The sequence below is a fragment of the Ranitomeya variabilis genome, chromosome 2, assembly GCF_051348905.1.
Source record: "Ranitomeya variabilis isolate aRanVar5 chromosome 2, aRanVar5.hap1, whole genome shotgun sequence".
In the NCBI taxonomy this organism is placed as follows: domain Eukaryota; kingdom Metazoa; phylum Chordata; class Amphibia; order Anura; family Dendrobatidae; genus Ranitomeya; species Ranitomeya variabilis.
The window spans coordinates 886,710,496-886,726,297 of record NC_135233.1 but is presented as its reverse complement, the minus strand read 5'-3'; the positions used below and the strand labels follow the sequence as shown (position 1 = coordinate 886,726,297).

General features: G+C 46.7%; 2 protein-coding genes across 6 annotated transcripts in view; one reads left to right on the top strand and one right to left on the bottom strand.

The window, feature by feature from the left end:
* The window catches only part of MCF2L2 (MCF.2 cell line derived transforming sequence-like 2), a 508,511-nt gene that overhangs the window by 221,875 nt on the left and 270,834 nt on the right, over window positions 1-15,802 (bottom strand). The gene's annotated exons all lie outside the window — the stretch shown is intronic.
* B3GNT5 (UDP-GlcNAc:betaGal beta-1,3-N-acetylglucosaminyltransferase 5) overlaps window positions 6,700-15,802 on the top strand; it is a 69,157-nt gene continuing 60,054 nt past the window's right edge. Inside the window, exon 1 of the mRNA XM_077290428.1 lies at window positions 6,700-6,974. The gene's annotated coding sequence lies outside the window, so the exon portion shown is untranslated. The remainder of the gene's footprint in view (window positions 6,975-15,802) is intronic.

The window sequence follows — 15,802 nt, the reverse complement described above, 5'->3', positions numbered from 1 at the left end:
GATCTCATGGCAGTGGGGACATTGGTTTCATGCAATACAAAAAATAACGTACTCCACCGCAATGGTCTCCGTTCCAGACGAGCCTGTAAGGTACCTTTACTTTCAAAGCGTCATGTCAAGGCTCGTCTACAGTTTGCTCATGATCACTTGGAGGACTCTGAGACTGACTGGTTCAAGGTTCTCTGGTCTGATGAGACCAAGATCGAGATCTTTGGTGCCAACCACACACGTGACGTTTGGAGACTGGATGGCACTGCATACGACCCCAAGAATACCATCCCTACAGTCAAGCATGGTGGTGGCAGCATCATGCTGTGGGGCTGTTTCTCAGCCAAAGGGCCTGGCCATCTGGTCCGCATCCATGGGAAGATGGATAGCACGGCCTACCTGGAGATTTTGGCCAAGAACCTCCGCTCCTCCATCAAGGATCTTAAGATGGGTCGTCATTTCATCTTCCAACAAGACAACGACCCAAAGCACACAGCCAAGAAAACCAAGGCCTGGTTCAAGAGGCAAAAAATCAAGGTGTTGCAATGGCCTAGTCAGTCTCCTGACCTTAACCCAATTGAAAACTTGTGGAAGGAGCTCAAGATTAAAGTTCACATGAGACACCCAAAGAACCTAGATAACTTGGAGAAGATCTGCATGGAGGAGTGGGCCAAGATAACTCCAGAGACCTGTGCCGGCCTGATCAGGTCTTATAAAAGACGATTATTAGCTGTAATTGCAAACAAAGGTTATTCCACAAAATATTAAACCTAGGGGTTGAATAATAATTGACCCACACTTTTATGTTTAAAATTTATAAAAATTTAACTGAGCAACAAAACTTCTTGGTTTGTAAGATTTATGCATCTGTTAATAAATCCTGCTCTTGTTTGAAGTTTGAAGGCTCTAACTTATTTGCATCTTATTAAACCTGCTAAATCTGCAGGGGGTTGAATACTACTTGTAGGCACTGTATATGTGTGTGTGTGTCTATCTGTGTGTATATATATATATATATATGTATATATATATATGTATATATATATATATATATATATATATATATATAATTATACACACCACTTATTTTTCGGATTATAAGAGGCTCCGGATTATAAGACGCACCCCAAATAATAAGAAAAAAATATTTTTTAATAAAATGGTGGTGCTTCTTATAATCCATGCGTCTTATTGCTTACTGGGAGTAGTGGGTGCAGTGAAGGGGGGTCTCAGGGTCGTTGCTGGAGGAGGCAGGAGTGGGGTGCTGCTGCAGGCCAGGATGAGGGGGGCTCTGATGTGCGACGTGATGGTGTGGGGGGTCTTGTGCTGGTGCATGTCCGATGCTGCTGCCGGGTGTCTCTGGGTGCCTGGCGGTTGCTGGCCGGTGCTGCGGGTGTCTCCGGGGCCCAGCAGTGCTGCGTGGGTGTCCGGCGCTGCCATTTTGCGACAGGCCAGAGCCCCGGTAATTCCACGGTTCCCTGTGTGTGTGCGGTGGACTCCGAGAATATGGCCAAGAATATGGGCTAATAAAGAGTCCATTGCTTAAAGGGATTGTCTCCCACTAGGACAACCTCGTCTTAAACTGAATGTTCGGCCCCGATAAATTAATAAAGCCTATACTCACCTGCCGTGCCGCGCCGTTCCCACAGTGGCTGTTATGTGGTGTTATGCCACATGTTGCCTGGAACCAATCAGTGCTGGTGTCACTGTCTCTGCCTTCAGACAAACTGAACATGAAGAGGAAGTGCAGGATGAGCTGCTTGATCCCGGACGTCCTCTTCATGTTCAGTTTGTGCGAAGATTGAGACAGTGACACCAGCACTGATTGGTTCCGGGCATCACATGTCATAACACCACATCACAGCCACTGTGGGAACGGCGCGGCACAGGAGGTGAGTATAGGCTTTATTAATTTATCGGGGCCGAACATTTAGGGGTTGTCCTAGTAGTGGACAAGCCCTTAAATATTTGGTGCTGCTCAGTTATATATATATATTGCCTGCGTGGTGTAAATCTAAGTATATGTGTATATACACTGCACAGTACCACTCCTCCTGTCCTGTATATATACACTGCACAGTACCCTCCTCCTGTCCTGTATATATACACTGCACAGTACCACTCCTCCTGTCCTGTATATATACACTGCACAGTACCCTCCTCCTGTCCTGTATATATACACTGCACAGTACCACTCCTCCTGTCCTGTATATATACACTGCACAGTACCGCTCCTCCTGTCCTGTATATATACACTGCACAGTACCCTCCTCCTGTCCTGTATATATACACTGCACAGTACCACTCCTCCTGTCCTGTATATATACACTGCACAGTACCCTCCTCCTGTCCTGTATATATACACTGCACAGTACCACTCCTCCTGTCCTGTATATATACACTGCACAGTACCGCTCCTCCTGTCCTGTATATATACACTGCACAGTACCCTCCTCCTGTCCTGTATATATACACTGCACAGTACCACTCCTCCTGTCCTGTGTATATACACTGTACAGTACCACTCCTCCTGTCCTGTGTATATACACTGTACAGTACCGCTCCTCCTGTCCTGTATATATACACTGCACAGTACCCTCCTCCTGTCCTGTATATATACACTGCACAGTACCACTCCTCCTGTCCTGTGTATATACACTGTACAGTACCACTCCTCCTGTCCTGTATATATACACTGCACAGTACCCTCCTCCTGTCCTGTATATACACTCACTGGCCACTTTATTAGGTACACCTGTCCAACTTCTTGTTAACACTTAATTTCTAATCAGCCAATCACATGGCGGCAACTCAGTGCATTTAGGCATGTAGACATGGTCAAGACAATCTCCTGCAGTTCAAACCGAGCATCAGTATGGGGAAGAAAGGTGATTTGAGTGCCTTTGAACGTGGCATGGTTGTTGGTGCCAGAAGGGCTGGTCTGAGTATTTCAGAAACTGCTGATCTACTGGGATTTTCACGCACAACCATCTCTAGGGTTTACAGAGAATGGTCCGAAAAAGAAAAAAAATCCAGTGAGCGGCAGTTCTGTGGGCGGAAATGCCTTGTTGATGCCAGAGGTCAGAGGAGAATGGGCAGACTGGTTCGAGCTGATAGAAAGGCAATAGTGACTCAAATCGCCACCCGTTACAACCAAGGTAGGCCTAAGAGCATCTCTGAACGCACAGTGCGTCGAACTTTGAGGCAGATGGGCTACAGCAGCAGAAGACCACACCGGGTACCACTCCTTTCAGCTAAGAACAGGAAACTGAGGCTACAATTTGTACAAGCTCATCGAAATTGGACAGTAGAAGATTGGAAAAACGTTGCTTGGTCTGATGAGTCTCGATTTCTGCTGCGACATTCGGATGGTAGGGTCAGAATTTGGCGTAAACAACATGAAAGCATGGATCCATCCTGCCTTGTATGGAGCATCTTTGGGATGTGCAGCCGACAAATCTGCGGCAACTGTGTGATGCCATCATGTCAATATGGACCAAAATCTCTGAGGAATGCTTCCAGCACCTTGTTGAATCTATGCCACGAAGAATTGAGGCAGTTCTGAAGGAAAAAGGGGGTCCAACCCGTTACTAGCATGGTGTACCTAATAAAGTGGCCAGTGAGTGTATACACTGCACAGTACCACTCCTCCTGTCCTGTATATATACACTGCACAGTTCGCTCCTCCTGTCCTGTGTATATACACTGCACTGTACCACTTCTCCTGTCCTGTATATATACACTGTACAGTACCACTCCTCCTGTCCTGTATATATACACTGCACAGAACCACTCCTCCTGTCCTGTATATATACACTGCACAGTACCACTCCTCCTGTCCTGTATATATACAGTGCACAGCACCACCCCTCCTGTCCTGTATATATACACTGCACAGTACCACTCCTCCTGTCCTGTATATATACACTGCACAGTACCACTCCTCCTGTCCTGTATATATACACTGCACAGTACCACTCCTCCTGTCCTGTATACACTGCACAGTACCCTCCTCCTGTCCTGTATATATACACTGCACAGTACCACTCCTCCTGTCCTGTATATATACACTGCACAGTACCCTCCTCCTGTCCTGTATATATACACTGCACAGTACCACTCCTCCTGTCCTGTATATATACACTGCACAGTACCACTCCTCCTGTCCTGTATATATACACTGCACAGTACCCTCCTCCTGTCCTGTGTATATACACTGCACAGTACCCTCCTCCTGTCCTGTATATATACACTGCACAGTACCACTCCTCCTGTCCTGTATATATACACTGCACAGTACCACTCCTCCTGTCCTGTATATATACACTGCACAGTACCACTCCTCCTGCCAATCCTGTTCCTGTCCTGTTCTCGGATAGGTGACATTGGTCTTTGGGAGGGTTAATATTGGTTTATTATTTTCAGGAATACTATGGGAAAATAAAATATATATATATTGGAAAACACATTTAAATGGATTATACCAAGTAATCCCCTTTCCCGAGAACTTTGTAGTTGCTTGGGTCCGACCGCTGGGACCCCCATGATCTCGAGAACCGGCGCTCTAAAGAAGCGATCAATCGTGGGCACTGTGGCGACATTCACACATAGCTCTTCAAATAACGCCTTTAAGAGGAGCATTGAAGGGCACAACACAGTATAGGAAAATCCACTGATCGGGTGTGGGGGGAGTGTTAAGGTACCGTCACACTCAGCGACACTGCAGCGATATAGACAACGAGCCGATCGCTGCAGCATCGCTGTTTAGGTCGCTGTAGAGACGTCAAACACAGCAGCTCCACAACGATGCAGGAGCGATCCAGTGACGTAACGGTGACTCATTTATAGTTCTCACAGGTCATTAGCTCCATGTAAAACATTGCTGGCATCGTTGCTTTTGATGTCAAACATGACGATACACGCCGACCTGACGACCAAATAAAGTTCTGGACTTCTAGCTCCGACCAGCGATATCACAGCGGGATCCAGATCGCTGCTGCGTGTCAAATATGACGAGATCGCTATCCAGGACGCTGCAACGTCATGGATCGTTGTCGTTCTCGTTGTAAAGTTGCTGAGTGTGAAGGTACCTTTATAGTCTGTGGGCTGGTGGGGTTTGTGTGGCATTGCTCCTTTTTTGTCCCAGTCCGGCCCTGGACAGCTCTGCAGGGAGGCTGCCATACTTTGTACTGGTTTTACTCCCTGCATATTGTGGGGCAGCTGAAGGGTTCAGGTAGCAGTGTCATCGCCCTGTGTTGTTCTGTAGCCCACATCCCCACACTGACTATATACAGTGGGCAACTAAGGGGTAGACAGCAGTTCCTTATGAATAGTAGGGTCAGTGGGTAAATGTGTCTACCTGTTTTACAATGGCATGGCCCAAATGTGAGCTGAGGTAAAACATTGCCAGAAGCTAAGAGGGACCAAACTTTCTTCTCTCTAGCCTCTGACATGTCCATACACAGGCACTAATGCCCTCACACTTCTGCCAGTATGTACTGCCGTGTGTGTGGCAGTAGTTTTTCTAATAGTCTTATCACACCTGTCTGCCTTACTTCCTTGAGGAGGGACGGGAACCAAAGTTGACGTGTTCTAATATTGAAATTCCATTTCCCAGCTCTGGAAATTCACCACTTACGGTTGGAGGATTGCCAGTGATTGCATGGTTTAGAGGAGCACACTTCCATTTATAAGGGGTTGTCCCCGTCAGGCTGGGTTTACAGGAGGGATACCCTCCGCGAGGCTGGAGGTTGTGGTGCGTATACAGAATGTAAACTTAACTCTTGTGAACCCAGCCTACAACTAATTATGTAATGGTGCATGTATTACTAATGCAGATGACGTTTGCGTGTGTCGCCATTTCTAATTCATCTATATATTTTACTATATTATACTGCTCTGTAGTAAGCTCCGTTCTGCGCCCATATGTCTGTAGTAAGCTCCGTTCTGCTCCCATATGTCTGTAGTAAGCTCCGTTCTGCTCCCATATGTCTGTAGTAAGCTCCGTTCTGCTCCCATATCTCTGCAGTAAGCTGTTCTGCTCCTATATCTCTATAGGAAGCTCTGTTCTGCGCCCATATCTCTGTAGTAAGCTCGGTTCTGCTCCCATATGTCTGTAGTAAGCTCCGTTCTGCTCCCATATCTCTGCAGTAAGCTTGGTTCTGCTCCCATATCTATGCAGCAAGCTCAGTTCTGTTCCCATATCTCTGTACCAGCCTGTTTTTAAAGCCTGTTATGTCTGCTGCTTTAATGCAATGGCCAGAGGTAAGCAGGGAAAAGGAGGGCCACCGCAACTCAAGGGCCACTGCCTTGTGATTGCCCCCCAGGCTGAAAAGTGCCAGCCAGCCCCTGCTCGCAGGTCACACTGCTGGTCCTTGTGTAATCTGTATTTTTTTCGCCCCCATAGACTTTCATTGGCGATTTTTTTGCGCAATACAGTGACAAACGCAGCATGCTGCGATTTTCTACGGCCGTACAAGACCGTATAATACGGATCCGTAAAATACGGCAGATAGGAGCTGGGACATAGGGAATCATTGGGCCGTGTGTAATCCGTATTTTCTGGGCTCATACGTCCGTAAAACTCACTAGTGTGACGCCGGCCTTATCAACAAGTTGGAGCGCAGCCCGGACTCCCATATTGTCCTCGCACTGCGCACAGCCGGGACAATCAGCAGCAGGCTCGGAGGGGCGCAGCTTTGCATGGCTGCCAGTTGGCTTCGTGCACACTGTGAGGCTCATTGTCATCCGCCATAGCTCCGGCACACAGCGGGCGGCACTGTCTCCATCCTAACAGTTGGCGGCGTTCAGTCCGCAGCTCGCTCCATCCTCAGGCGAAGACTGGACAGTGCCGCGGTGTCAGGGAGCACGTGACTGGCTGCCAGTAACCCTCCCCGGATCAGTACACGGAGCTCAGCACTCAGCACGCTGCCGTCTGTGGAGACCGCTCCTCCGGCCAGTCCCGTCCGCGGAGCCCCCTGTGCACGGTGTGTATCTATCTAGTAATGGGTCGTGTATGTAGCGTGGTGCTGTAGGGCAGTGTGTGGCACTGAGTGCTGCTGGCTCACTAGGAGGTCTGCCTGAGGGGCGCACACTCCCGGCTGGGGCGCAGTTGGTGGATTGTTTAGGACCCCTGCATCCTTCCCGAGCAGGCGCTCTGGTGTCTGCTATTTGTTCCTTTTAGTGGTCGTTATTGATTTTTCTATAGCAAAACAATTATAGGAGAACCCGGCCCGTGCGCCCTCTTAGGACATTGTACAGACAGCGCCTCTTTTCAGGATTCACCATTACGTTACATGGCCGGCCATCCATTCTCTTTCCCCAGCAGCAGTCACTTCCACATTATGGTTTGTTTCTTTTTGTTATATGTGTTACTAAAATGATTGTTTTCAGTTCCAGGGGATTTTTGTCCATCGGTTGTAAATGTTCTAATGCTATCGCAGCCCCCCCCCTACATACTAGACTGTCGGCGACTGTAGTATGTGTGAGATATATATATATATCTATATATATCTATATATATCTATATATCTATATATACATATATATATATATATATATCTCCCTTGTCTATTAGACATGGAAATCTGGCTGCGATCAGACTGTGCCAGGCGTATACAGCCCAAGGTGCCCACGATCTTAGTGGAATCGCTTGGCATCTGTCCGCCATAGAGGTGTATGTTATTCTCACAGGACATTGCACAGTTGCCTCCACAGTGTGCGCTAGAATCTCTCCGACCAAAGTCACATCGGTTTGGACTGGAAATCCTCTTTAAATATAGGACTGATTTGTGTCCAGTCCACACAGTGCAGATTCGGGATGGATTCTGTCCCGGAATTCCCACGATACACGTGAATTGGACGCTCACGCTCTCGATCACACACTGCAGAGTGATGTTACAGCCACAACTTCACAGATTGTACATTATATCTAAGCGCATTTCAGACCTTATCAATCTGAACCAAGAAGTTCGTCCTCAAACTTTCCGGCTCATTATGTTGGGGATATCTTTAGATTAGAAATTGATTACATCAGTTCCTTAATGCCAGGTAGGTAACAACAGTATGAAGCTGCACGTTATTTATGATGAAATGGGACAAAGACCTCTGATCCCATCAGAGCTGACAGCGGCCTCAGGAAAGGTTCAGGTCCCATCAGACCCTTCCTACAGACGAAATCCTCCTCGCCTAAAGCTACATCTAACATAACCGGAAAGAGGGGGCTGTCTGATACCTGGCCATGTAGTGCACAACACCTATTCCCTCTATGTCCCTGATTCCATGGTGCAGGACCACCAATTTCTAATAGCAGTAGCCCTTATCTGGAGGTCAGCCACATGGTGTCCGATAAGTAGAAGGCCGGTCAGTTACTTCACCCTTTCGGTAGGTTCACACGAGCGAGTGTATACAATACGTTTTTTCTTCCCAGCAGCTATTAATTATTTATAGTTTCCTTTGTTACAGAATTGTATCTGTAATAATCAGATATTATACTGTGGCTCCGTGTGATATCCAATTCTTTTTGCGCACCTATAGACTTGAATGGGCGAGTCTCATCCGATTTTCGGAACAAACATTAGTACATGCTGTAATTTTTAATTTGTTTTCACGCAGATTCTGTCGGGGGGGGGGGACCCACTCATCTGCACTGCCCCATTGAATAAATAATATTGGTCAAGGTACTGTCCCCGAGTTTCCACAGACAGCACTCAAACCAACAATCCAGCCATGTGAACGAGCCCTTAGGCTATGTGCACACATTGTGGATTTTGCTGCAGATCCGCAGCGGATTGGCCACTGCGGATTCGCAGCAGTTTTCCATGAGTTTACAGTACCATGTAAACCTATGGAAAACAAAATCCGCAGTGCACATGCTGCGGAAAAAACACACGGAAACCTAGCGTTGTTTATTCCACAGCATGTCAATTCTTTGTGCAGATTCCACAGCAGTTTCCACTTGCTCCATAATAGGAATCCGCACAAAAAACGCAAAAAACGCGGATTTACAAAAATCAGTCCGGAAAAATCTGCAGAGTAATCCTCAGCGTGTGCACGTACCTTTAGAATGTGTAAGTCTCTTGGTAACTGAAAGATACATACATAAACGTTAGATAAAAGTTGGGCAGACCCACTGATTTTGGTTGGATCGGCCAACTATCCTTGGCTCTGTGCACAGGTTAAGTATTTGCAACGGATTTTTCTGCAGTAAAACACTGTGTAAAACCTGCATGTTTTTTTCCATACATTTGAATGTGTGAAAAACCCTGGAAGAATTTATAAGCTGCAGCTCTCCTAACATGTGTGACAGTCTCATTGAAGAATATGGAGCTGTCACGCTCTGGCCGGCCGGTCCGTGCATTGCGGTCTGAGATCAAACCAAAATCCACAGTCGTCTGTATGAGCCCTTAAATTAATTTGTTCACGATTACTTTAATGACTTCACTAACGAATCCAGCAGCAATCAGATTTTAGCTTGGCAAAAATTTTTGGGCAGGCTTAAAAAAAACAATTGCTGCTGGATCCATTTATTAAACTGTTTAGGGGGGACCTGACACATGTCACTCCAGATCAGTGAACGGGAAGTTTACAGCGCGGCTCGGTCCCTTACAGCTATTAAACTGTTTAACTCTGAAGCGCTGCCGTGTTTTAGAATGAAATATTTATGCCTGGAATGGTACAGCCAGTGTCTGAGACATGCTGCCAGGGGATCGGGCCACTTGTAGCAGCTGTCAGGTTCCCTGTAAGTAAAAATGAATGAATCAGTTTTATTGATTACTGGACATGTGAATGTATTCTAAATATGGATGGGATGGGGGCTCTGTACAAATATTGGAGTAGGCAAAGGAGAGATAAGGATTTGGGTGATTAGAAGTCTATCGCCCAATCCTTTTGTTCTCCCGCCGTAGAGCACACTGTCCGTAGAGCACACTGTCCGTAGAGCACACTGTCCGTAGAGCACACTGTCCGTAGAGCACACTGTCCGTAGAGCACACTGTCCGTAGAGCACACTGTCCGTAGAGCACACTGTCCGTAGAGCACACTGTCCGTAGAGCACACTTGCCTGGGAGAAAGAACTGATGGCCACGTGAATATTCTGCTGACAGATCGCTGAGGTGTCTGGCCAGATTGTGTTACTTGCAAATGAGGAAACAAAAGGTTTATGGATTCTTATCTCCATCACAAGGAAGCACAGCGTGTATGGCTTTGTTCAGATGAAGTGGATTTTGCACTGTCAATTTGCAACAAATGTATTGTGCGATGTTACAGAATTGACTTTTAGAAATATGATGAGCAGGATTTTCTCCTGTAGATTCGATACAAAATACCTCGCATACCTGTAACACAAATGTCTGGCCTACACGTGGTGTCGCTGAGGAAAAGCATTTAAGTAAGTTATGAGTTTGGCATATCACATCACACCTGGTTTTATAGTAACCGGAAGCTAAACATTTAAAGGACATGTTTAAAATGAATTTTACTACCAAGGAAAGTTATCACTTCTAACCTTTCCTATGCTTAGATGTGTGATCAGTGAGAGTCCAACCTCTGTAACCCCACAGTCGCTAGAATAGGGGGACTGATCCCGTTATTCCTCATCTTCCTATAGTGATTGGATGAGCAGGTGTGATGCTGTTCTTTTTGTCTACAGCAGGGGTGGGGAAACTCAGGCCAGGGGGCCATTTATGACCCTCGATGACCTTTTACCCGGGCACCAGGGACCGTAGTGGGTGGAGTTAGTGCACGATTTGAACGTCCCCCAAAGGATGGTATAAAGATCCAAATGGCGCTTCTTGGCAAAAAAAAAAAAAGATTCCCCACTCCCCAGTCTACAGGACTGACAGCGATAGTCAAGTGCCGTACGGGAGCATGAGACCAGTGAAACAGTGTAAGGGCTCATACTCACTTGCGAGAAACTCAGATGAGTCTCGCGCATGTTAATACCCGGCGCTGCTGCTGGCACTCAGATCGGAGCGTGCGGCCGCATAGCAATACATGCAGCCGCACGCTCCGCTCCTGAGTGCGGGGTGCAGTGCCGGGTATCGCCGTGCCAGACTCATCTGAGTTTCTCGCAAGTGAGTATGAGCCCTATCAGGAGTAGTGGCGGACTGGTGAGACTTTTAAACTTTATCTGGTGACTTGGAATCTGCGGATATGTTTCACATATGTCCCCAAAGCTTTCCTGGCACAGACACCACATAGCCTAACTTGCTATTATGTAATGTTCTGTTTCACTGAGGAGAAAAGTAAACTTTTGAACAATGTAAAATCACATGGTTACTATCGTGACGGGCCAGTTTTTTTTTTCTTCAGTGACATAACTTGTTTGAATGCACAGTCATATGTTAACCTCCGTTTATAAGAACTGCTACTTTAACCTGTGAAAATTAAGCATGTGAATTACTGGACCCGGACACATTGGATAGTTATGTTGCAGAGAATCAATCTGGTGCAACAGGGAATCTGATGTGACTGGGGTCTGAAAAGTATTTTTTTCTTTGTTTGGGGGGCATACACCTGTTGGACAGTAGGGCACATCATACAAGCATCTGGCATGGCTTTGTCATGGGTATGAAACTTTAAGGATCCCATTTGTATTTGTTAGTAATTTCGATGGGAACAGTGATGTGTATGGGGGCCGCCGTACTTCCACCCCCACCACCTCAGATTAATAGTTGGTAGTGAAAGTATTGAGTAGTTTTAAATTTTAATTCCTGATATATTTTTTTCTGTTGGGTAACAACTTGTTGGCCAACAGGTTCCACCAATTTTAGATGAGACTTGGAGAGACACTAATACTTGTACAACTGCATTGTGCACATGTCCCATTCTAATTACAGGGGACTTGTGTTGGCCATTGTATGGTTGCCTCGGCCAGTGTGCTGCTTGCAGTTATCTCTACGTGACTTACCGTATGTTGGGCAGGGAGAATATACCTGAAGGGACACTTTAAACTGCATTGTGTGAACATAGCTGATGTCCTCTTAAGAGTAACAACTGTTGTCTCCAGGAATAACAGTGACAATGTGATTAATTATTACCGATGCTATGGTAGTCAACAACAAAGGGGGAACATGGAGACCATGATTTCCTTCCAGAAGCTTGCTTGAAACATTAATGAGCTTCGCTTGACAACTAGTAAGTATAATGTCAGTTTAGCGCCTCTCCTACCTAGAAATATAATGAGGGCTCTGAATAATTTAACCCTTTTGCTAATCTCGCTTCCGGATTCTTCACTATACAATGTAGCGCCTGAATATTCTGGATTAAGCGCAACAACTTCTGCAGGCTCCAAACACAAGCACATCCAGAGCAACGTCTCTATAACCTCATACAGTTAACAGGAATATGTAATTACTCACTGGAATGGCGTTTTTGTACCTTTTTAATGCCTTTTTTTATACAGCTTTGAAAGCTAAAATTAGGAAGGTACTAAAGTGTTTTTGTATAATTTCCCTACAATTGTAATCTATTTCTGACATTGTATTGAAAAACATGCATTTAATTGGAACATGTAAAAGTTCCTACAAGGCTGCACCCGCATACAGCAGTCATGTTGTGACTTAACACCAGCAGCCCTGCGCCACTTCATCATGCAGGAAAACAGTGGAAAGAACGCTCTGGTACAGGGTTGCTGCAGTTCAAAGTTGCAGCGTGAATATGGTTTGTCACTTAAGTGGACTCGTAGCCGCATAATTGGCCATCATTGTGGAATTATAAATTAGATCAGTTGCTTACATTTACTATGTTTGTTTTTTTCGTATAAACAGATTTTTTTACCCTTCGCCACGACAGCACCCCACATGAGAGAGAGGGATCCGCCCATAGGAACAGGAAACCTACAGAATAAAAGGAGGCGGTCCCCTCTCCTCCTCAGTTTAGGTTTCCTGTTCCTACAGGGACCCAGCTTACCTACAGATGAAGAGGGATCCCTGGGCCATGCACCCGCCTGCGTCGGTATCTAAGGGAACGGCAGGGGCTGCGGTTCCAGAAGCAGCGGCGGGGGAGCCCCTGCTTGCAGCCTCCCCCCTCGTCTGGCCAAGCATCCACGGTCCGGGTCCGGTCACCGTGGGTCCGCCCGGCACCGTGAGGACGCGCGCGCTGCTGCGGCCGGCTTAATATCCCTAGCCGCCGCATGGTGAGTGAGAGCGGCGCGTCTAACCCGGATGTCGCTGGAGCACTTCCGGGTTGGTCCGGGGAGGCAGGAGAATGAGCGGCAGATTCAAAAATGCAGCGCTAGCGTCGGGCCGGTGTGTGTAAGATGGCTTCACCGGCCGACGATGCGCACTTGCCCGCAGTGCAACAGCGTTCTCCTAGCAAGGAGAGAAGCGCTAAGAGCAGCACAAAGAGTGGTGGTCGACCTCCAGAGAAGGGTTCTACCAACAAACGAAATCCGCCTCCAGAACCGGTACCTGTCAGCTTCACTGGGTGAGTTTTTGAAAGAGTCTCTTCCTATATGCTGATATATGTTCCTCCTGTATCTTTGCTCTAGACTAAGAAAAGGACACACAAGTCCAAGCACAAGGAATGTGCTTTATGTACGCAGCCCCTCCCGGATGATTATGTTAAAAAACTGTGTTCGGAGTGTATCATGCAAACCTTACGGCAGGAAAACATAATGACGCCATCAGATGTCAGAGCTATAATCCGGGAAGAAATGCAGGGGTTGGCGCAGACAAGTACCACCAGTACCCGTCAGCTTAGTAGGTCCAAGTCTCCAGTCAGTTCACAGTCAGAGGATGTACGTATATCCTCAGGTGAAGCGGAATCCCAGCCGAGCTCATCCGAGACTGAAGGGGGACTTTGTCTTCCCAACAGCAGTATGGACCATTTAATAAAATCTGTCAGAAGCACGATGGGGTGCTCAGATGAGAAAGAAAGTAAATCGGCTCAGGACATCATGTTCGCGGGGTTAGGACAGAGGAAACGTAGGTCCTTCCCCGTCATAAAAACTATTAAAGAAATAGTAAAAAAAAGAGTGGGATAAGCAAAATAGAGGTTTTCTACCATCATCCTCTAAAAGACGCTATCCCTTCAGCGACGAGGAGCTAAATACCTGGTCAAAGGTGCCGAAGGTTGATGCCGCTGTAGCCTCCACAACCAAACAGTCGGTCTTACCGGTGGAGGATTCAGGAGTCCTGACAGACCCGCTGGACCATAAAGCAGAAGCTTTACTAAAAAGGTCGTGGGAAGCCAACACGGGGGCGTCCAGGCCCGCCATATCTAGTACCTGCACTGCGAGGTCACTACTAGTGTGGATGGAGCAACTGGAGGAACAAATTAGAGGTAGAACTTCGAGAGAGTCAATCCTGCCGAAATTCCCTCTAATCAAAGAAGCAGTAGCATTCCTGGCTGATGCCTCTGTGGATTCGCTACGCCTAGCAGCCAGGTCAGCCGGCCTAGTGAACACAGCCCGGCGAGCACTCTGGCTAAAGAACTGGAAAGGGGACGCACAGGCCAAAGCAAAACTTTGTGCGATCCCCTGCCAGGGTGAGTTCCTTTTCGGAAAAGCGCTGGACGAACTCCTGAGTAAAGCAGGAGAAAGGAAAAAAGGCTTCCCTAACCAGTATCTTCCATCCTACAGGAGAGCCTTCAAAAGACGTCCCTTTACCAGGAACAAGCCGTTCGAACAAAGGGAGCGATGGGAGTCGAAGGACCCGAAGCAAAAAGGTGCCTTTTTTAGCGGGTCCCATAACCCGAAACGCAAATACCGCTAACCAGGAGGTGGGCGGCAGATTAAAATTCTTCCTCCCCAGGTGGAAACAAATAACATCCAGCCAGTGGATTCTGGACATTGTGCAACACGGCCTAAAATTGGAATTTGACCGAATCCCTTGGGATTCCTTTATAGTAACATCTCCAAAAGGTCAAGACCAACAAAGGGCTCTGGAATCAGAGATCCTATCTCTTCTGTCTAAAAAAGTCCTGATAGAAGTTCCCCAGGATCAAGAAAGGAAGGGGTTCTATTCCCCTTTATTTTTGATCAATAAGCCTGATGGTTCATTTAGAACCATCATAAATCTCAAAAGATGTTAACGCCTTCCTACGTAATCATACCTTCAAAATGGAATCCATTAGTTCAACCATAAAACTCTTGTTTCCTAGGTGTGTCATGGCTGGAATAGACTTAAAGGATGCCTATTATCATCTTCCCATACATGCCGAACATCAAAAGTATCTAAGGGTAGCAGTCACCCTGGAAGGACAGGTTCATCACTTTCAGTATGTTGCAATGCCATTTGGGCTTTCTATGGCCCCCCGCATCTTCACTAAGGTGATATTAGAAGTGATGGCTCATCTACGTCAACGAGATACCTTGATAATACCCTACCTAGATGACTTTCTAGTGGTGGGAAACTCTATGCTTCAGTGTAAAACTCGTCTATCTAATACGATCTCGTCCCTACAGGAGTTAGGTTGGATCGTCAACTTCGAAAAATCCCGGCTGAATCCAGAAACCGTCCAGACATTTCTAGGAATCCAGCTAGACTCCGTAAGTCAGAGATGCTTCCTTCCCCAGGCAAAGAAACTGACTATACAATCAAGGGTATCAGACGCAATACGCAACCCCTACATGACACTAAGGAAGGGCATGTCTTTACTGGGGTCATTATCATCATGTATCCCTGCTGTACCATGGGCACAATTTCATACTCGTCAATTACAGTATGAGGTATTGTCGGCTCAGGGAAAAGACGGACATCTAGAAAGCAGAATATCTCTTTCCGAAGATGTCTTAGAATCACTATCCTGGTGGCTAGACATGGACCACCTCTCAGAGGGTGTGCCATGGATAATAGACCCGTCTAAAATAATT